General features: G+C 41.5%; 1 protein-coding gene across 2 annotated transcripts in view; it reads right to left on the bottom strand.

Annotated features, from left to right (window-relative positions):
• Nucleotides 1-23,282, bottom strand: part of ANK3 (ankyrin 3) — a 327,889-nt gene that overhangs the window by 242,581 nt on the left and 62,026 nt on the right. Inside the window, exon 1 of one of the 2 annotated variants that reach the window (XM_023509551.1) lies at nt 1,770-1,800. The exons of the other annotated variant lie outside the window; for it this stretch is intronic. The gene's annotated coding sequence lies outside the window, so the exon portion shown is untranslated. Of the gene's footprint in view, nt 1-1,769; nt 1,801-23,282 lie in introns of those variants that run through there. 2 annotated transcript variants of the gene reach the window in all.

Raw genomic sequence — 23,282 nt, 5'->3', positions numbered from 1 at the left:
GCTGATATATTCTGACATGAGGCAGAAACAAGATGGTCTGTTTTTATTTGGGTTTTCCTTTTGGGTCTCAGACCTTCTTTTCTTTTTAACTTATTAATTCATAAAAGGCCAGAGCACTTCAGGTACATTCTTTTTTTTTTAATTAATTAATTAACTTATTTTTTGAATGGTAACTATGTACATTAGTGCACTTCTGAGGTACAGTGTGGGGTTTTCACACACAATCTGAAACACTTCCATCAAACTGGTTAACATAGCCTTCATGTCATTTTCATAGTTATTGTTTTAATGGTACATTCTTTAAGACTTCCGTGTTTGTACTTCACTCAAATACTTCCCAGCCAGTAGTGTTTCTCAAGGCTAAGTCTAAGTAAGCTATGACTCTGTGTACCTAAAATTTTCAGACACCCAGCTAATGAAACAGAATATACATCCACATTCAAAAATACAGCTCATAACTGCATTTGACATAACTTATTTCATAAGTAAGTTGATTATTTTTAGAGTGACATAACATGATTTTTAGGACACACGTGCCTATATGCTTATATTACTAGCAAATCACAATTGGCATGAATGCCTGGAATTCCTGAACAATCTGCGTAGCTTTTTTTATAAATCTCACAGTTTAATCTGAAAAGGTCTTTCTCTAAGACACACGGAACATTTGCAAAGTCTCACTCAGATTAAAATTTTACAAATGTCTATCAGTATTATAGGCACATTCTGAAAAGGTCCTGAAAGGCTAATCTTTTTAGCAAAAAAGTACTAAGAGTACAAAGATTCAAACTCAATCTCTTTAAAATAAGGATCAAAATTGTGAGAGTTTTCTGAATGGACAGTTGTTTTCTCAAAGCCTACCTGATGCTGGAACAAGCACCAATGTCCTCATTATCATGATGCCTGATCCTAGTCATTCTGACCATTTCACTAAACTGTTAAACAAAATATCAATGTTCTGCCCAGGATTTAGTGTGCTGTCAGTCGGGTAAATTGGTGCTAACTGAGAGGGACCCAGGTAGAGAACAGATCCCATGAAATCTTTAGCTCTGATCTAAATGTTACTTTGTGAATTCCCTGAACTCAAATACTTCTAAATTTCATAAATAGAAGGCAAATATTTACTCCCCTTTCCATATAGTATCCTTTAAGAGGGAAAGGGTATACTATACCAATTCTTTAAGACTATTAAACAAGATGACATATTTTTATCTAAATGCAATTTTATTGAAACAGAAATAAAACTCTGTTTTCTGACTTCTGATCACATTCTTCATCAACCATTGATATGAGTTTCAAAAACAAATTTTAACTCTAAAATATTTTCACCCCAACTATAAAATTCCACATTCTCCCTTGTAATTAACAGCAGAAAGAGCTGAATTTTAAAGCTCTCTGATTTCTCTTGAGAAAAACTGCAACCACTTAAACCTTCTGACATTTCTGGGCTCCCCAGACCCTTCCTGTATCTCTATTCACGCTCTCTCTCTCTGCATTTTGTTATGCATCCTCTGAAGTCAGGCATTCGCTGAACACACCCCAAATAACATCGGAGGCAGAACATACCTAGAGTCCAGATTTGACCAAAACAGAAAGAAAAGACAGTCCATTGTCCTACACATATTTAACCCAGGCAATTCATGGTGCCAGCAGGTAAGTTTCCATCCTGTCCCACAACAAACATCTTATAAAAGGCACAACCACCATTCAGGGAAAAGCACGACTTCTATAAGGAAAAGGCATTTCATTTGGAAGCTGGAAATGCTTACTTGTTCTGGGACGCTCTCTCCCTCTTCCACTGCCATTCTCTGTGGCCAAGTATGAAACCTGATAACTCAATTAGTTAACACGTTGGACAGAGCATCACATCTAAAAATATCTGCCTTGGGAAATGTAAAGTTCTCCCCCCTCCCCACCTCCTAGTAAGGAGATGAGAGCTGGTCAGAAGCAACTAAGTAGAGTATTTAAACCGGGGCATGGCTGGAAGGTGCTGGGGCCCTCCCAGGCAGGGTAGTGCCTCCCAGAATTCTCCACAGACTTACCATATTTGTGGCCGCCAGTCCAGCTCTGTGTATTCAGTCATGATATGTGGGATACCAAGAATAGCAGGCAATCAGCTGGGAGTGAACCCTGCTGCTTGGAATCACTCATGAAACCAGCTTTTGTCGTTCTGCTTATCAGCACTTTCCTCTGGACGCGCTACTCCGACATTCCTTCTAAAGACAATACCACCATTTTCTCCTCTGTCTCTCTGGAATCCAGTCAAGCCTGCCTGTTACTACTGGGCTTTGAAAACTTAATTTCCCTCCCTGCATTAGCGTTACCCATGAATCTGTGTGTGCTGACTCGTACACTCACACATAGGTACATGGACACTGTGAAAACTACTTTACTGCCAAGGAGACTTACTTTACAAACCCCTTTTCTTTCTATCCAAAAGCAAATGCAACTGATGGTCACCTTTTTAAAAAATACAGCATTATATAAAACTCATGTGTATAACCAGGGAGGAAACCAAAAAAAATTATTGAATGCTTTTGATCAATTTTTTAAAAATTTAGTTTTTGTTTTCAACTAATTAAATTCAGTTCTTCAGGTCCACAGTACAAAACTTAGGCAAGTTTTTACTATTTTTGCACTTGTGCTCAAGAGTCAAAGCCCTAAAGAGCCCATGACTACATGTGGTAACAACTTGTATTTATATTTTATTCAAAACAGTTCTAATCCACACCCCCTTGAAATCTTTGAGGCTTGTAAGAAAGTGTCCATGGTGGACTCATTTAAACTTCAGGAAGGCCAGTGTCGAATGTAATCTGTTCATTCAACACAGAGCCTACTAAGTGTCAGACATTATTCTTGGTGCTAGAGTGAGGTGGGAGAAGAAAAACAGTGAACAAAATAGAGAAAAATTCTATCTGGATGAAGCTTATATACTAGCAGCAGTAGGCAACCGATCATGAACCATAAATCTAATAAATTACTGGCAGGGTGCCTGTAGCTCAATAGCTAGGGTGCCGGCCACATGCTCTGGGGCTGGTGGGTTTGAATCTAGCCCTGGCCTGCCAAACAAAACAACAATAATAAAAAAATAGCCAGGCATTGTGGTGGGCACCTGGAGTCCCAGTGCTCGGAAGGCTGAGGCGAGAGAATCGCTTGTGCCCAAGAGTTTGAGGTTGCTGTGCGCTGTGATGCCATGGCACCCTACCAAGGGTGACAGAGTGAGACTCCGTCTCAACAACAACAACAAAAAAATTATTGTGTATGTTCAAAGGCATATGTCCTATGAGAAAAAGCAGAGCAGGAAACAGGGATCATAGATGTGAATTTAGGTAAATGGGTACAGAGGCCATACTGTTAGTAATGATGTCAAATAATAATATAGACCAGAGAGGATTTTATATTAATAATATTATGTTGAGCCATATGAAATTGCCATCTTTATAGGTCAAAACCAGGTATAAACTGGTGATTTCATATGGTTCAATCACAGCTGTTATTATATTATCAACATTTGCAAGCATGCAAGGCATTATATTAATTTCTTTTGTGTGTGTGTGTGTTTTCCTTCTCTCGGTCTCTTTTATTAGTTTCTTTTGTATAGTTGCTTATGCAAATATAATCAAATAGGTATTAACTTTATTCTTATTCCCTACTAAAATATTTCAAGATTTCCATGTATCAGCTGGATTACTTTATACTTTGAAAATGCTGTCATTGGCTCGGTGCCTGTAGCACAGTGGTTATGGCGCCAGCCACATACACCAAGACTGGCAGGTTTGAATCTGGCTTGGACCAGCTGAACAACAATGACAACTACAACTAAAAAATAGCCGGGCATTGTGGTAGAGGCCTGTGGTCCCAGCTCCTTGGGAGGCTGAAGCAAGAGAATTGCTTAAGCAATTTGAGGTTGCTATGAGCTGTGATGCCACAGTACTCTACCAAGGGTAACATAGTGAAACTCTGTCTCAAAAAATAAATGAATAAAATGCTGTCATAGTATGAGGGGTATAGATATTAATATCTTTAATATATTCATGTGACTCATGCTATTTAGAATTATTTTAAATATAAGGCATCTAGAGTCCAGATTTGAACAAAACAGAAAGAAATGATAGTCCATTGTCCTACATATATTTAAGCCAGGCAATTCACAGTACAAGCAGGTAGGTAGGTAGATACGAGCAGAAGTTAACTTCTTTACACAGGTTTTTTTTTTCTCATAACTATGCTGTGAAGTAACATCCCTTTGTACATCTATGAGGGGGAGGGTAGAATTCAGAGAGGTAAAGTAATTTTTCAAGGTCAGCAGCTAGTAAGTACTCAGGATTTGGATCTAAATCTATGATTCTAAAGGTAAGGTTACATACTGGCAGAAAATAGCAAATACATACCTTCTTGACCCCTACAGTACTTAACAAATTTTCAAATTAGCAAAGCAATATTCAGCAAGAAAAACAAAGCTGGAGGTATCAAACTACTTGACTTTAAAGTATATTACAAAGCTACAGTAATCCAAACAGTATGCTACTGACATAAAATAGACATTTAGAACAGCAGTTCTCAACCTGTGGGTGGCGACCCCTTTGTAACAATGAAAACACAATGCGGCATTAGGAAGGTTGGGAACCACTGATTTAGAAGAATGGACCAGAATAGAGTGCCCAGAAACAAATCCATAGTCACTTGATCTTTGATGAGGGTTCTAAGAACCCACATGGGGAAAAGAGATTCTCTTCAACAAGTGGTGCTAGGAAAACTGGGTATGCCTGTGCAGGAGAATGAAATCAGACATTATCTCATTAACTCAAAATGAATTAAAGACTTAAACATGAAACCTAAAATCATAAAAGTATAGCGGAAAATACATTGAAAAAGTATTTTAACATTGGTCTACGCAATGAATTTTTTGGCTATGATACAAAAGCTCAAGCCAGAAATGTAAAAATAAGTAAATAGGATGACATCAAACTAAAAAGGTTCTGCACAATGAACAATAAAATAAAACAGGTTAAGAACTGGGGAAAAATATTTGTAAACCATATATTTGACAAGGAGTTAGTATCTGAAACACATAAGGAACATATATACAATGCAATGGCAAAACACCCAAATAATTCAATAAAAAGGGGCAAAGAACCTCTATACCACAAATTATCAAGGAATGCAAACCAGAACCACAATGAGATATCACCTCACACCTGTTAGAATGACTACTACAAAAAAGACAAAAAGTAACAAGTGTTGGCCAGAATACAAAGAAAAAGGACCCCTTGTAGAGTGTTGGTAGGAATGTAAACTGGTATAGCCATTAGGGGAAACAGTATGGAATTCTTCAAAAATTTAAAAATAGAATTTCTTTAGGATCCATTACTAGGGATATAGCCAAAAGTAATAAAATCTGGTTTTTTTTTTTTTTTGTTGTTGTTGTTGTTGCAGTTTTTGGCCAGGCCTGGGTTTGAACCTGCCACCTCTGGCATATGGGACCAGCGCCCTGCTTCTTTGAGCCACAGGTGCTATCCTTTTTTTTTTTTTTTTTAAAGACAGAGTCTCAGTATGTCACCCTCAGTAGAGTGCCTTGGAGTCACAGCTCACAGCAACTTCAAACTCTTAGCCTTAAGCGATTCTCTTGCCTCAGCCTTCCAAGTATCTGGGACTACAGGTGTCCACCACGAAACCTGGCTATTTTTTTTATTGTACTTGTCACTGTTGTGTAGGGCCTGGGCAAGTTTTAACTTGCCAGTCCCAGTATTTGTGGCCCATACCCTAACCACTGAGTTACAAGTGCCAAGCCTGAAATCTGTATTTTTAAGAGACATCTGAATTCCCATGTTCAATGCAGCATTATTCTTAATAGCCAAGATATGGAAACAACTAAATGCCTATGAATGAATGAATGGATCAATAAAGCGTGGTACAGACACAATGAAATACTATTTGGCCATAAAAAAGGAAATCCTGCCGTTCGTGACATGGAGGAATGTGGAAGACATTATGCTAAATGAAACAAGCTGCAGGAAGATTGCCTGGTATACTTTATATGTGGAATCTAAAAAAGCATAACTCACAGAAACAGAGTAGACAGGCTGAGAGGACAGGGCAATGGGAAGATGTTGACAAAGGGGTACAAAGGTCCCGTTACGCAAAACAAATGAGTTCCGGAGACCTAACGCACAGCACTGTGGACACAGTCAGTGATACTTTACTGTATACTTGAAATCTGCTGAGAGAGCAGGTGGTTCTTAGGTGTTCTCACCACATGCACACACATACAGAAAATGATAACTATGAACATTCATGGCATACATTAAATATATACAATTTTTATTTGTCCATTATACCATAATGAAGATGGAAAAAATACTTAAATTAGCTGCCAACATTTGACAACTGAGAGATCTATTAAAACTGTAGAATTCTACTCCCAGGTTATTCACTATTGATGGTATTTCTCCCCCCCAGCCCACCTTATTCCTTCATTTATATAATCACTACATACGGGGCAAACACCTCGTATGGGCTGGAAACTACGCTTTGGAAAAGCAAACCTCAAACCCATCCCCCTGCCTTGCTCTGCGCGCCTGCAGTTGAAGGCACCCGAGTGAGGTGGAGCAGGCATCTCTGGAATGTGGGAAATCGGATCTGCCTGGGCAGAGAGGGGACAGAGTCTCAAAGGGAGAAGTGTCATTGGTTGATCCTCCGGAGTAGATGACGCTGGGATAAGAAATTCTTGCTTTATCCAATTGAAGACAAAGTCTTTTTTCCAACAAACTCTGGGGCACACCCCAAACTCAGCTCTTCAGAAGCTATAGACTTTGTTCCAGTGACATTTCCTGTGCTTTTAAAAAATTTTCTTTAAAGCTCTGTTTAGGGATTAACCACCTCAGCTTTATCAGAATGTTGGGTGCTTAGGAACCCGGGCCGTGGCTCTGCCCTCAGAACCTGCAGGTGGTCCTTAGTGTCAGCAACAGAAATCAACTAAGACGCCTAGCTCCAGCGCGACGCAGCAGTCCATCTGTCCACTAAGACGTCCTCCGGGAGCTAGCTTTGGAGTTGAATGGCACAGCATTAGTGCACACATCTCACTGAGACTCCTCTTACCAATTTCTTAATCTTCCGTCTTCAGAGAGAAAAGAGAGCGTCACTTATCATCTTTTAAACACTCCACACTGTTAGTGAGTTATCTTCTCTTCAGGATAAATAATCCCAACCTTTCTGCGGAGCTCTTCAGAGAAAAACACTCTAATTATACTAAATAAGAAGAGTAATAATTCCCATAATTGTGTTCTTCAACCCACCCCTGGCCAGGACGTTTTGTTTCCCAAACTATCATTGCTCATCTCAAAGACATTGCAGCTGCAAAAGGAGGAGCAGAGGTAGGAGCCTGCACCCCCAGACGGGGCCGGGCTCGGGGGGGAGGCTGGTGGAGCCTGAGCCGGGGGCTGGCGCAGCTACACAAAACACTATGTGCTCCACCATGGGACACCATGCTAACATTTTCTGCCTTGTGGAATGTGAACAAGTAAACCCTACTTCAAAGAATGCAATATTTAAAAACACATTTTTACACAGGAGACAGAGTACATCACGTTATCTCAGAGATCATTTAATCGAAACCCATCATTTTAAAGGTAAAGGGCCAGCTGTGGTGGCTCACACCAGTAATCCTAGCACTTTGGGAAGCTGAGGAGGATGGATGACCTGAGCTCAGAATTTTCAGACCAGCCTGAGCTGGTCTGTCTCTAAAAATAGCTGGACATGGTGGCAGGTACCTGTAGCCCCAGCTACTCAGGGGGCTGATGCCAGAAGACTGCTTGAGCCCCAGAGTTTGAGGTTGCTGTGGGTTAGAATGCCACAGCATGCTCCCGAGGGTGACAAATTGAGACTCTGTCTCAAAAAAAAAAAAAAAAAAAAAAAAAATATATATATATATGAAAAAAAGGAAGCCCAGAGAGGTTCCATGATGCTGTATTATGAATTAATAGAATTGAAGTGCCTAGAATTGGTAGTGGAATTCCTTTAATAAGCATAAAGACTTCAAGAATTTACACAGCAATTTCATTTACACAATGACACCCAACTTGTGACTTTCAAAGTGACCCGATGCTGTTCCGTGCAGGAGGGCAGTGCTCATGAAGAATGATGGTATCAGCATCACTTCACATGTTTGCCATTTGGGGGCTCAGACTAAGGGGCAAAGACTGGAAACAGACTGTGTAAGGAAAAGCCACCAGCCAGCTCAAAACAAATCGTGGTAATACTTCCCTAGGGTCTTTAAAACACTAGCAACTTGGAAATAAGTCATGGTCTTTCCCATCAATCCAGGTTCCTGACTGGGAGCTGAGGATCCAGTGTTAGATCGTGTCAAGTCATCGTGAATGGTGAGTTGTCTCAGCTGGGACTAGCCAGGGAAGTTATCTGTGCAAGCAGAGTTGGTAGTGAGGTTGCTGGGGGCTGTGTCTTCCCTCCCAGGAATGCTGCCGCCCTGTGTGCAGTCCCCTCCTCACTCCTGTGCTCAGCTGGCAGGCTGTGAGGGCGCATGTGCTGTCTGTGTCTTCATAGCACCAACCTAACCAGGGGCCGCACAAGGCATGGGCTCAGTCAATGTTGTAGGAAGGTGGGAGGCGGCGGAGAGGCTGGAGAGGAGGGCCGTCTGCATGTTCAGTGGTGTTTGGAGGCAGCCCCCAGTCTCACAACGCATGTAGGGCAGGAGAAGGGTTTTCTGTGCCCGTGCTGAATAGCTCCCGATAGCCTACTTTCCCACATACGTCTGCTGCTCTCACCCCCGGCCTGTCCTTCCCGAAAACGGGCCTCCCCAGACCCATTTCTCAAGTTCTGCATTTTTTGCTGAAATGTCCACCGATGTTGTTACTGGACGAGGAGGGTCCAACTGCCTCTCACTGTCAGCTCAGGCCGAGATGGGGATAAGTCCATCAAACTTTGTCAGTAGGCCAGAGATTCTGAGAACAGCAAAGCGTAGTCTCCCTAAGACTGTTCTGTTTTTCCATTCCCCAAACCACAGTTTTATACATAAAAGTTAAAAGCAACAACGGTACTAACCCTTATCTTAAACAATAGTCATTAACACTTATCTTAAACAATCATAATTGCCATAAACCATGACCCATAATAAATAATAATTAACGTAAGCCATGAGCCCAAATAACATTTCTAATTCAAAAGTAAATCTCGTAAATCAATCGCCCTAAACTACTCAAATATACAACTTCAGGTTAAAGCTGAATTTACAAAACAATAAGAATGGGAAATAGGGGCCATGCCTATAGCTCAGTGGGTTGGAGAGCCAGGCCACATATACCAAGACTGGAGGATTTGAACCTGGCCGGGCCAGCAAAAACAACAATGACAACTGTAATAACAACAACAAAAAATAGCTGGGCAGGCGCCTATAGTCCCAGCTACTGGGGAGGCTGAGGCAAGAGAATCGCTTAAGGCCAAGAGTTTGAGGTTGCTGTGAGCTGTGATGCCATAGCACTCTACCAGGGCTCTGTCTCAAAAAAAAAAAAAAAAAAAAAAGAGAGAGAAATATGAGGTGAAAGTCACGGAGTAACTAAGCCGACCAGACCAGCTGTGTCTGTCAGCCCTAGCCTGACTGACTCCATCTTATTCTTTCTCCTTGGACCCTCAATGTCTACATCAGGCAACTGCAAAACTTTTGACCTGGGAGTCAAATCTGACCAGCTACTTGTTTCTGTAAGGCCCTTGAATTAAAATCAGTGTTTCCTTTTGAGCCAAACTTCAGTGTTCACAAATGAGTTTTGCTGGAACACAGTCATTCATTTCTGAATGGTCTATGGCTGCGTTCCCACTACGGTGAGAGAGTCGGTAGCTGTGGGAGCCCCTGTGAGCGACAAATCCTACACTATTACTTATGAGCCAGGCCTTTTCAGAGGAAATCTTCTGACCACTGACCCAGAGCCAATGTTTGACACCTGTGTCCTCATGAAGCCCTTTAAAATCAAAGGACCTGGATTCCTGTGTACCTAGAACACTGTGTGACTCTGAGACTGAAAAAATGGCAGAAACGTCACAGAATCTCAGAGTCCGTCACCCAATAGCTTTATATGACAAACACACACGCTCACAAGACCAGTTTTTTCATGTAAGCATCCAAAGTATTTCTATACTCTCTTTGTGAGTTGCACACAAAATATTGAGCAACAGGACCTGGATTCTGTTTAATGTTCTCTGTTTAATATTCAGCCAAAATATGAAATGCCTTTTAAGAGGAAAAAAAAATTGACAACAGCATTTACATCACTGACATGACTCCTGAAAACTTGCAGTAACAAAATGTACTCTATTTTCCTTGTTTTCTCCCTTCTTTCAAACTGAGGCCGTGACACAGGCATTATTGAAAAGAACACATGGAAAAAGCGGCTCATTGAGCCGGGAAGAGGGCAAATGATCTAATCTACAAGGGAGCTTTCAGGCAGCTAATTAGTCTGGACTGGCTGGATTCAATATTTTCTATGATCTTCACTAGGGCATAGTCTATCCTCTTTTCCATCAGCAGAAATAACAGACAAGACAGATACAAGTTGAGAGACCCGGCTTGGACCAGCAGACCCTTGGCTTGAGAGGGAATCTGATTTTGGATGTCCCCTGTGGGGCTCAGGAGGTCAGAGACTCAACAGAGTGAGGATGAGAAGAGGCAGTGTGGTCAGGCCAGCTGTTTCCAACTGCCCTTTCTCTCCCGTTCCTCGGGGCCTCAGCCTCCACCACCCAAAACCCAGTGATGCCTTGTGGAGGTGAGGGCTACTTTTACTGACATGAGTGGTTTTAAGGTGGGAGTGACCACTGAACCCTCATGAGGCCTGATGGAGAGCAGCTCTGATTCCTCCAGTACTGTTGTCTGGGCCACATTTTCTGTCTGATACTCCTCTTCCCCTTGAACTCATAGCTCCCTACCCTCATCTGTGTACCTCTGCTTCTTGAGCTCCACTGCCAAATTCCCTCAAAATCCTGGATTCCAGGAGAATTAGAATAGATGAACACAACACAGCACCCTCCTCTCCTCCTTCCTTCCTTGGGCAAATGGCTCTTTATGCAAATGAGCCCAGCAGAATATAGAAAAAATACAAAAGAACAAGTGATGTGTAATAATAATATGTCTTCAGCACTTCCTATATATGTGTTCTTGACACTTGCACACTTTATAGCTAACAAAATATAAAAAGGTTCTGTTCGCTAATGACAAAGGCATACTGGTTTTTATTAGCCCAATCGCATCAGGAATATCAGGTTATTTCTGGACTACTAAAGCTGTGCTCAGCATAACCTGAAGAAGCAAAATGGTGAGACATTTCTTCATTTTTCCCTGTGCTCTTGAATATATAAATACGAAGAATGTAAAACTCGAAATTGATTATGATCACTTTTTTTCCCTTCTCCAAGGGGCTCCACTGAATGAGAATATTCCGAGCTAGATAAAATCGCCTATGTTTCCGCTGTTGTGCATAATCAGGGCTCGAGGATTTTGAAAATGTAATGAACTCTGTAGGGTTTGATTAGCTGAAGAATGAGACCTTTAAAGATGAGGAGGTTACAGTCGTGCATTCTGACATTGACACATTACTCTAGGAGGGTGCCCTGAATGAAAATGACACCCACACATGTATCCAGTGATGAATAAAGATGCTGAATAACTTGCAATAAGTAATTTTGCCAGCATTTTGAAAACGAATGGAGTCTGTTTAATACTTGTAAGTAAAGAAAAAAAATTGTAAAAATATTGCAATCCCTTTTAAAAGTCTCTCTCCATTGAAAGCATCAGAAAGGAAGAAGAGAAAGATAAGAAAGTAGGGGGAGAGAGCTGGGTCTGCAAAATCCGTTACCCCAGAACCAAACATTTAGCAGTTTCCTCATGTGCATTTTATCACACAGAAATCGATGAATCTGATCTTTAAAAATCTTACGTCACAGAGCAACACACACACACACACACACACACACACTCTCTCTCTCTCTCTCTCTCCCCCAGGAATCTTCAATGATTATTTAATTCTAATTGAAATGCTTTCATTCTGAGTTTGATTTATGGATGACAGATTTTTATTCACAAATAAAAAGAAACTAAGATCCTGTTTCCAGGCACTGCTTTTGTAATACACACACACTCTAAATGTAGATAGATTTTTTTTAAAAAAGAAAATGAATAGTAAGGGCTATTAATTCAGACAATTTTTCTTTGGCAAAAATTATGCATGATTTGGATACATGGGGAGGAGAGTAAATAACAGATTAATATGAAGAAATAAAAATGCATGTATCAACAGAAGTTCAGGAGACAGGAAGATAATAAATTAATAAATCAATGTGACAGTAAGTTATTAAGGAGCAACTCCAGACTCGGGAGCCTCAGTGCCTCCCAGAGAGATGTGCAGTCTGATGTCAATGTAACTCTCAGTGTCTAAAATGTGTAGAAAGGATAGAATTATTGAAGCTACCTTCTTTCTACGGCAAGTATTTCTCCCCCCAGAAATTCAAAAACAGGGTAGAACTGAGTATCTTCCTGCATCACTCCTATCTGCAATGCCCTTTCCTTCACCTCTGGGAATCAAAAGACCACACAGAGCAAGTCACATGACTCGAGGCTCTGCCGAAGGACTGGCGTATGTCATGTGTTTTGCTTTAAGGGGAGAGAACATTTAATGACTCCAGCCTGCATTCCAACCACCTCTAATCTCTCTTAGGCAAAGGATGAAGGGGGATTGGAAAGGACCAGTCAGTTATCAGAGAAGGGAAAAAAACAACTCCTTAGCTTCAAAGTGCCAGGCTTGGTGGAGAAAGGCCACCTTGTGGTGGTGGTGGCTTAATTACAAAGACTTGCAGAAATGTCCCTCTGCCTGCCTCTTTATCCCCTGAACCAGATGGGAGTCTGTTGACTACTGGCTCAAAAGAAATGCAGGCAAAATAGCACATGGATGAATTAAGAAGGAGGAATGAAACTGCCTTCAGATGGGTCCTATTGATGTAATAGTTGGACAAGAATGCGTTCCTTCAAACCTCCTGGGCACTTAGATGTAGTCCATTCTGAATATTCCTAAATCAAACCACAGTGGAGGAGCCTACTTTGCTACACTAAATGATAAGTGAGTTCTTTATATTTAGTCAATTAACTAAATAATAACCAAGTCATTGAGTGTATAGAGGGCACAACAGACGGAGCCGTTCTAGTTCCTTCTTCGAGGAAATTTGATTCCAGATCAAGGAAGTTTACTTCTATGCCAAAACAAGTACTCTAACCTCACCTGGTACATCTCCCCACTGCCCCTAATTCATGCTCCAGATGCACAGACATCCCTCACATTCCTCGAAAAAGCAATTTCATTCCTCCCTCGGGGCCTTCGGGCTTGCTGCTCTCCCTACCTGCAGTGCCCTCTTCCTCTACATCTTTCCTGGTTTTTTTCTTATCCATAGGTCACAGAATAAATTGCCTTTTGAGATGAGCCTTTCCTGACCATTCACTCTAAAGTGGGTCTGAAATCAGTGCCACAGCCCCACTATTTCCCACGTAACACTACTTCAACAATTTCTCACTTACAACTTGAAGTTTATTTCCTCCTTCCCCCAGCCCTGTAGAATTTTAGTGCTTGAAAGTGGGGCTTTTGTCCGTCCTGCTCACTGGTGGCACAGTGCTGGGAAGATCGGAGGTGCCCAGTGAATCCTGTTACGTGACTGTGAGCAGCCAGAGTTCAGAGCTGGTGGGCAGGAAAAAAAGAGGACAGGCTTGAGCTGGCTCCTGAGGATACTTAAAATCGCCAAAGGAAGATGGATACGTGGCTGATGGAAGAAGTCAAGCAAAGTGAGTTCTGGAAAAGTGAGTTCCTCAGGGCAAAGGGAGAGGAAAACTAACAATTTTTTGAGCCCGGCACTGGGCTGAGTATACTGAATTTCAGAGCTGGGAAGAATAAATCTCTTGATTTATATAAAGAGGCCTCTAGAATGATGCCTGGCTCGGGGCTTAGCACAGAGCAAGCTCCCCATAAATGTCTTCTCAATGCTAGGAATGTCTAGTCCTTATAGTTACTGATGGTCCAGACAGGTAGACACAGCAGGGGATCTGTTCCACACTAAGAGGGTTTGGCAAGGTGGGCGGGGTCCCATTACCTACTAACCTAGCCATGCCACAGAAATTCAGTCTTGGCCTGCAAATGTCAAATACCGAATCACAGGCCCAGAAGGGAATTCAGTGTTCCTAATAGTTCACCCATATAGGAAAAATAACTCATACAAAGTCACGGACCTCGTTAGTTGGTCCGACATTAAAATCCTCATCGGGGTTAAAGAAAACCTCAACTAATTCATTGATACCATTCACAAATAAAGAGATAGCATATAAAAATCCAGAATTCTGCCTTCACTTAAAAAGTCAGATGTTTAAAGCCAAATCAGCCCCGCATTTCCATGTAGCAACAAACTCTTGGCTATATCTGAGCCCCAGCTGTGACCTTTAGCTAGGCATGTCCTCTGCAGTTTGTCCCAGTCCTCCAGACTGGTCTCATCAGATGTAGCAGCTCCATGTCTGAGGGGCATGGAGAGGCTCAACGCAAACACCTGGGGCCATGGGAGGGTGCGGGACAGGCAGGCTGGGCTCCTGCGGGAAGGTCTCTTCCCTTTTGCACTTCCTCACTTGGCATAAGACCTGGGGCGTGTGTGCTGAGCTGCCCAGACCAGAACTGAACATGCCCAGTGGGGAGACAGCACTGACCACCAGGGCCCTGCAACTGTGTTGGCGTCAACACCACTTTGGAGAGGGGTCCTCAAGAGATTTTGGAGTTTCAGTCAAAGTTACAGGAAGCCAGTGACTTCTGAGTCATACATGAGTCACAGGAAAAGGAGTTAGTTCTGTGGAATAACCAGATGACTGTAATACTGTAAAATATAACCAGGATTGGAAAAAGTGAGCCTCACTTGAATCAGGTGAATAACGTTTTCTGCAGAGTAAGGAAAAGTGCTGACTTCACTTTCATAAGTTTGTTTTTACCGCAGGAAAGGATGAGCTGGAATGTACCCGCCTCCTGCTGTCTAAGGCTTATCTCTTTCCCTGTCTTCCAGGAACTCGCATTTCCTCCTGAACGTTAGCCATCAATCATTCAGTTTTCTTGAATCTTCAATCGGTCTTTTCTTGACCTTGGCTGTCCCTCAACAACCAGCACCTTTATAAAATACTCCTTCCTCCAGTTTCAAACCAACCTCATTAAACTCAGCCAGCCTACCGTGTTCAATATTCACAGAAATGTTTTTGCAAAAAGAAAAAGTCTCCAGTGAAACCCAAGAATAAATAGTCCAGCAGATGACATTGAACCAAGTCTATAAATCACCTCTAATTGATTACAGCATCTCAAATGTTACCCTGTTGGAGAGATCTATCCTGAACATCTTGGCCAAAAAATAAACAGCACCTCCTGCCTGCCCTACGGATCACCCTAGCCCAGTGGTTCTCAACCTTCCTAGTGCCACCATGTATTTTCATTGTTAGAAAGGGGTTGCGCGACTCACAGGTTGAGAACTGCTGTCCTAGCCCCTGATTATTTTCCTTTCTTTCTTGGGCTCTTATCTGTATTGGAATTGATATGTATTAGTTTGCTATTAGTCTCCCTGTGACTAAAAAGCAAGCTCCTCTAGGACTAAAAGTTGCCTATTGGTTACTGGGGTATCCCTTATATCTGGAAATGCCTGATTTTCAGTAAATATTTTTTGAGTTATTGAATAAATAGTATTTACTTCAGTGGAGATTCCCATTAAGAGAATACTTACAGAGAATCAAGTTACAAAGCCAAACTTTTCAAATTTTCAGATGGCATAGCTTTCAAATGATGTCCAGTTACCGTTTTCAAGATAGATGGAAATATACAAAGCTATCAACTAAGCACTGACGATATATTCCAGGCACTGTGCTAAGCACTCTGTATTTATTTTCTCAATTTTCACAGTAGCAAGAAGTTGTGTTTATTCATTTTAGAAGCGAATTTCCCAAGATCTCTTTACTCTAGTGTTATGTCGCAGAGCATAAATCCCAACAGGACTTAACCAATTAACCCTTAAAATAGCAATTTTTCAATTGTGTTATGTAAATAGAGCCAGGTCTGGGCCGGGCAGGAATTGCAAATGAGGGCACACTCCTGGGAATACGTCTTACATGAGTAATACCTGACTCACTGCAAAGGGAAGATATTTCTGTGGAACAATCACATAAATATAAAACTGTAAAAGTATAATCAGGACTGAAAACGTGAGCCACCTTGTCTCCAGTGGACAACACTGTATGCAGATGACGCAGACCATGCTGAGCGAGAGGAGGGGCTCCCTCTGAGCAGGGCAGGGCCCACCTGACTCAGGCTGATAGGCCAAAGAATGTGGCTCTTCCCATAGTTCAGGAGAGGCTGCAAATCCACACGTTTTAAATGCTGCTCTCCATTTTTTTGTTGGCAACTAATTAAAAAACTGGATCTATACTATGAAGAGCGGATCTGAAGGGAAAGCAAAGACTTGTGTTCTAGATCTGAGGGGCACGTCAAAATCTGTATGATTTTAAGTCTAAAGGCAAAGTTCTTACACTGGCTTAGACTTCTGATACCACACAATTATAAAGGAATAATGATTTACTTTCTACTGGTACTTTATATTAGTGTAGAATTTTCCAGTTCACACAGCCCCTTATCCATCCTTTCCCTGTGACCTTGCACACTTATGGCCTACGACTAGACTAATAGTGGGAGTTGAAATAAGTTAATCTGCTAGCTATGACTTCATCTGGTACATAGAACGGACTCCCATCTTGACATTGTTTTTATATTTCTCAGAATATTATATATTTTTTTATTTAAATCTTTCCTCATAATGTTTTTATAATATGATGTTTTAAAATTAATACAATTCTCACCAGGGTGGGCCAGAGAAATACACAGCTGATTGCTAGTCTGACCCAGAAAATCCAAGAACCCAAGAAGAATTCAGGCACCAAACCCAGTTAGCGCTTGCTAAGATTATAATGAGTCAAATACTTATCAATTAAAAAGTCAAAACAGGTTCTAGGGTCATTATGATGCTGCCACAAAATCACTACTTGAAATGAGTCATTTATAAAAATACTAATCATTAAAAAGGAAATGACCTGGGAAGTTGTCTAATTTATCCACCTGTCACTGTGGAGAGAAGGTTTGGTAAGATTTGATTTGAAGGTTTAGTTTCACTTGTCTAATTTCTTTTCACAGGATTTGGGAAAGTTCAAAAATAAAAATCCTATCTTTTGCTCTCCCTGACCTCTCTGTCATCTAGCAATCCATGGCAGATCCTCTACGCTAGGAGGGAGCTGGCCCCATCTGTCACCATGCTGTCCCTAACTAGCAAGGATTTATTTTAAATGTCCCGGCAAGATTCCACCAGTGGACAGTATAAGCAATAAGGTGATAATTCAGCAGATTTGGATGTTTATACTTCAGGACTGTTTGAAATATCTCCAGCTTTCACTCTACATGCTAAGTCCAATGAAAAGAAGAAAGAAATGCTTTTGGTCCAGAGATCTGGGCTCCCTCAGCACCAAAAGCCAGGTAAAAGCAAGACTCCCCTGTGTTACAGCTTCTGTGGAGAGACAGGGAGGTCTAGAGAATCCCATGTGAGCCATGAATTCATGCTTATGAACCCTTGGATTCTCCTAAGCTGCCGTCAAAGGCAGGCTCTGCATCAGCCTTGTTCTTACCCTGTGAAAAAATGTTTACTGTGAGTAAACAGAAGCAGAACAAGAAAAGCGAGGTAAATTTATGATCCCTTAGTAAACTAGATGTCCTCATAAAAACACAGAGGTAGGGAGTGTCAAGGTTCAATGTGCTCAAAGTTAGGTTAGGATCCAACTATTGGGTTCCTCCTAGTTCTCAACGTTGGGCAAATTGTTCAGCCTCTTATATTTCTCAGTTTCCTCATCTTTAAGATGAAGATAGTGGGCAGGTGTAGCGGCTCATGCCTATAATTCTAGCACTCTGAGAGGTCAAGACAGGAGGATCGCTTCAGCTCAAGAGTTTAAGACCAGCCTAAGTAAGAGAGAAACCCGTCTCTACTAAAAATAGAAAAACTAGCTGGGCATCATGGCAGGTATCTGTAGTCCCAGCTACAGAGGCTGATGCAGGTGGATCACTTGAGCCTAGGAGTTTGAGGTTGCAGTGAGGTAGGATGATGCCATGGCATTAGTGAGATTCTGCCTCCCCCAATAAATAAATAAATAAGTATAGTAATAGTTTCTTTATTAGGATAGTAATAGTATATTTATTAGGTTTTTACAAGGAATAAATAAGGTAGGATAAGTAAATCATGTAACATTTAGACAACTAGGTTAATTAATGTATGTTAAGTAGGCATTCAATGAATATTAGTTGTAATTACCACTGTTACTATTTATGAAAGAGAAAATGCTTTCATAATTATCTGTTAAAGGCAATATGACCCTGTCCCATACATACCTCTGTTACATTAACAGATGTAGTTTGTTTATCCATATTTGATATATAGACTTGGATTTGCACATGGCAAAGGAAAATTCCATCCATATACATGTGTCCTAACCTTTACTGAACACCTGATATGTTTCCAGCACTGTGTATACCCACAGACCTACCAAGGCAAACTTCTTTAACTCTCGTACCACACAGCCACCTTAGCCTGCTTAATATTTTTCCATAGCACTTGGCGCCCTCTGTTGTATCATAGAACTTAACTTTTGTCAATTTCTAGTCAAAACACTCTTCATAGAAAAGTTTGGTTTAATACCCGTAGCATTTCTATGAAGTAGTTATGGGACGGACTGGGTTGTGGTCCATTAGTTCACTTACAAGGAACACAGTCACCAGTGTCCTTTCTGATCCACCCGTGCAAGTTTCAACTTCCCTGGCTTATCAGTGCTGCCTGCAAGGCTTCATTTGCTTCGTCCATGTGGATTTTATGTTTCTTGATTTCATATATCTCAAAAGTCTCATAATTTATTATCTCCACTTGACAAGTGAGTCTGAAAAGTTGCCTGAAATATCATCATCAGATATGCAATAAGACATAGCGATGGACCCAAACGTCAACTCACGAAAGAAGTTTGACATATGTGTAGGGTCATAAAAATGACACACAAATGCTTCAAAGAAATGCCGTCTACCATGTGCAGTATAAACAAATACTTGACTTTAGATTACCTGTACTGATTTTACATTTGCAAACACTAGTTTTGAAATTATCTACTAAACAACGTCTTTCATAATATTTCCTAGTTTACACTGCATTTTCACTTAGGCCAGTGGTTCTCAACCTTCCTAATGCTGTGACCCTTTAATACAGTTTATGTTGTGGTGACCCCCAACCATAAAATTATTTTTGTTGCTACTATATGAAGAGCCTTGCTGGGGGTCACCACAACATGAGGAACTGTATGAAAGGGTTGCAGCATTAGGAAGGTTGAGAACCACTGACTTAAGACCATACAATCAATAATACATTCTTCTAAAAATTTAATAGCTTAAAATTTGAATTTCAAAATCAGACTCACAAATCTATGACTATAGATAAAAAATTTAATAGCTTACAACTTGAATTTCCAAATCAGACTCACAAATCAATAACTATAGATAATAGGAGAGACTTTGCCTCCCAAGCTGAAGCCAACACAACTCTGAGTGACTGGACGTCCTACAGGACAACGTGCAGAGTGACAGAAGAAAATTCCCCTGCAATGTACCAGACCGGGCGCGCTCAGTGTCACAGGCCTGAATGGCTCTCTGAAGCTGGGAAACAGAATGTGTTCGTGCACAAGGACACTGGGGATAGGCAAGAGGTTGAAAATTCAACAAATTAGAAACCTCCACCCAAAACACCAAGAAGAAAAGGTTCATCCCTGTCTCACCCTCTTTAAAAACATTCTCTCTTAGTGCTAACAGTGATTTCATACTTAAATATTGGGTTTCAAAAACTACCAAATTAAAAAAAAAGAAAAATATTAGCAAATGCTGTTATAATTTATGGAAGAAAACTTTCCTCAATCTAAGAACACTGACAATTACCCTGAAAGCCCGTGGCATTTCAGGTCTGTGTGATCCCAAGTAGGAAGCCATCTGATGCTGCTGAATTCTCTGAATTCTGGAGGACACTTCAGTAATCAGCAACGTCGCCTCCCAGCGCCTAGTGTACATGGTAATCAGGGCTCTCGCTCTTGCTCACTGACTACGGGAGACGGGTGAGCTGATGTTCTTAGTACCAATTACTTCAAAATATTACCAGACTGTAGAGAAAATTCTTGCCTTTGAAAAGAAAAACACTGTACATGGACTGTTAGAACAGTGAGACATTTGCAAAGGGGTAAAGCTTTCTGAGGATGTTTTACTTTTATTATTTCATTTGATCATCACGAATTTGATCATCATTAGTACCTGAGATGTCAGGCACTCTGCGCAGGTGCTGTTAACCTTGAGAGATTAAAGACCTTTCTCTAAATCAGGACTAGAACATAAACTACAACTAGGTCTTTATATTTCTAACCTCTGCTTGTTAAAACAGTCTCCCAATGGTTAATAAGACAACACAACAAAAGCCAGATTGGGGAAAAAGCAATTGGATAGCCATGTGATTTGGTTGTATTCTGTAGCCAGTATTTAGCATATTTATATATATTTAGCCTAAGTCTCTGACAGGTTCTAAGGCACATTCATTTACTTACTTAGCAAGTACCATTTTGAAGGTGTCAGGCACTATACTCAGTGTTGGGGACACAGTGAAAGAAACCTTGCCTCCAGGCACTTACACTCTTGTGGGATATATTCTACCCATCATTAACTAACAAAGTTTTTAGAGACACAGCTATGCCATGAAGAAATCTTTCTCTACTTGGCTACAAAAATCTAATGATCCTCAGATTAAAAAAAGTTAAAGTAAGTAGGCTAGCCCAAAGTCTTACCTCCATCTTGCCCATAAACCAGGCCTATCAGTTATTGATGATGATTACCTGTAACCCACATACTCTCCGTGATTTCTTTTCCTATTCATTCCAACTTGCCCCAACATTTCAGACCAGCATTTCCCAATCTGGTTTTGTAGCCTAGAAGGATTCCTGGAGAAAAGAGATGCCAGTTTCCCTCAGCCTCTACACCCCCTCTGCACAGAAGTCACGCTGACCTGAGCACGGCTCTTTCCCCTTAGATGTCTTAGAGTCACTTCCAACCACTGTCTTTCCTGGACTAGGAACCAGGCTCTGGGCCTCCCTGTGGCAATGACCTTACTACCGTCAATGATTTCCCCATCAGAGCAGCTTGAAACCACTGAGCGACTTTGTCCCAACTCTTTCACATGCTCTCCTTGCTGTGGGCACCTTTACGCCTAGAAATAGAAGGCTAGGAAAAGAAGAGAGCCTCACTGTGCCAGCTCTCTATTCTTGTATTCAAAAAAGCAACACATTTAAAGGTCTGCTGTGATCAGGACACAGAAATAGTATCAGTGGTCACAGAGATCTGAAGGGACCAGACGCGGCATGGACAACCAGGGGTGGCATTTGTGTTTGTTTTGGAAGGGGCAGTGTGAGTTGAGAGAAAAGGTTCCTCTGGTGAGCTCAGTTGTGAAATACTACCACACAGGATGCTTTCAACCTGTGGGCCACAATCCCTCCCTTCTCTGCCACCCCATTTGTAAGAGTGACTTCATGTGATTCAGTATCTCTACTGGGGATGTGCAGAGGGACAGAATCCTCCCAGCATGCTCCGTCACGATGTTCCTAGTATGGTTGAAAATCAGGGATTTTCTAAGCTTTCTAAGCTTCCTTAGTAGATTTTCTAAGCTTTCTAAGCTTCCTTAGTAGAATCAGAATAAAAGGGTGTCTGATAATAGAGGTGCTATGGATATATTGAACATTAAAAGCAGTTAAGTGTTAGATGGCGCCTGTGGCTCAGTGAGTAGGGCGCCGGCCCCATATACCAACGGTGGTGGGTTCAAACCCAGCCCCGGCCAAACTGCAACCAAAAAGCAGCCGGGCATTGTGGCGGGTGTCTATAGTCCTAGCTACTCTGGAGGCTGAGACAAGAGAATCACCTAAGTGCAGGTGTTGGAGGTTGCTGTGAGCTGTATGACGCCATGGCACTCTACTGAGGGTGACAAAGTGAGACTCCGTCTCTACCAAAAAAAAGCAGAAAGTATTATGCAAACATAATGCTATAGGCTGGGCTCAGTGGCTCACGCTTGTAATTCTAGCACTCTGGGAAGCCAAGGTGGGTAGATTGCTTGAGCTCAGGAGTTCGAGGCCAGCCCGAGCAAGAGTGAGATCCCGTCTCTACTAAAAGTAGAAAAACTAGCTGGGCATTGTGGCAGCTACCTGTAGTCCCAGCGAATGAGGCAAGGGAATCACCTGTGCCCAAGAGACTGAAGTTTCTGTAAGCTACAATGATGCCAAGATACTTTACCCAGGGCAACAGAGTGAGACTGTGTCTCAAACAAATACAAACAAATAATAATGATGCTATCTATGAAAAAGCATAGCTTACATGTCTTGGAGCTAACGGTGTAGTCTGAGAGAAAAGATAGAGATATGTGGGCATAAACCAACCAGAAAGGGTATCTCCCACTACCTCAGGCACTCCTCTGCGCCAGGCACTCTGCTCTGAATTCTGCACGAATGAGCTCATGTAATTGTCACAATGACTTCATCAGAGAGGCACTGCTCTGAGTCCCATTCTGCAAGTGTGGAAACTGAAATCAGAAAGGTCACAGAACTTTGCCCTGTGGTCCCACCACCAATAAAAGCCAAGGCTGGGGCTTTTATGGTCAGCAGGCTGACCGCAGAGCCCTTGGCCCTAACCTCTGTGACCCTTGTTGATCCTCAGGCTTATCAGGACAATACATTTACTGACCCTGGGAGTAATTCTCTGGTTTAAAGTAATCCTGGCAATCACAAATTTGTTCTTGAAAAATAGGTGTGCTCTTGTAAAGCTCAGTGCGTACGACTGTTGTGGGGGATGGGAGATGGAGTGGGAGGAGGCGGAATTCATTGCTAAAAGTGATTTATTAGTCTTTTCATCTCCTCACCTTTGTAACCTAATATCTTACTGTGGTGTCCCATGCTGATAAACCCTGAGTATCTGAAATAGAGAATTTTTTTCTAGTTATACAAATATTTTAATAAGAATGATGTTCAGTCTGGAAAAGAGTGCATTTATCACCTCCAAGCATTCTAGGCAGTGTCCTTTCCTCCCTCTCCTCTTCACAGCCTTTTCTCATTAACCGGCCTTTTCAGCATCCGTGAAACT

The sequence above is a fragment of the Otolemur garnettii genome, unplaced genomic scaffold (assembly GCF_000181295.1).
Source record: "Otolemur garnettii isolate 467f Iridium unplaced genomic scaffold, OtoGar3 scaffold00008, whole genome shotgun sequence".
NCBI lineage: Eukaryota > Metazoa > Chordata > Mammalia > Primates > Galagidae > Otolemur > Otolemur garnettii.
The sequence above is the reverse complement of the archived record's forward strand: the minus strand, read 5'-3'. Positions and strand labels throughout refer to the sequence as shown.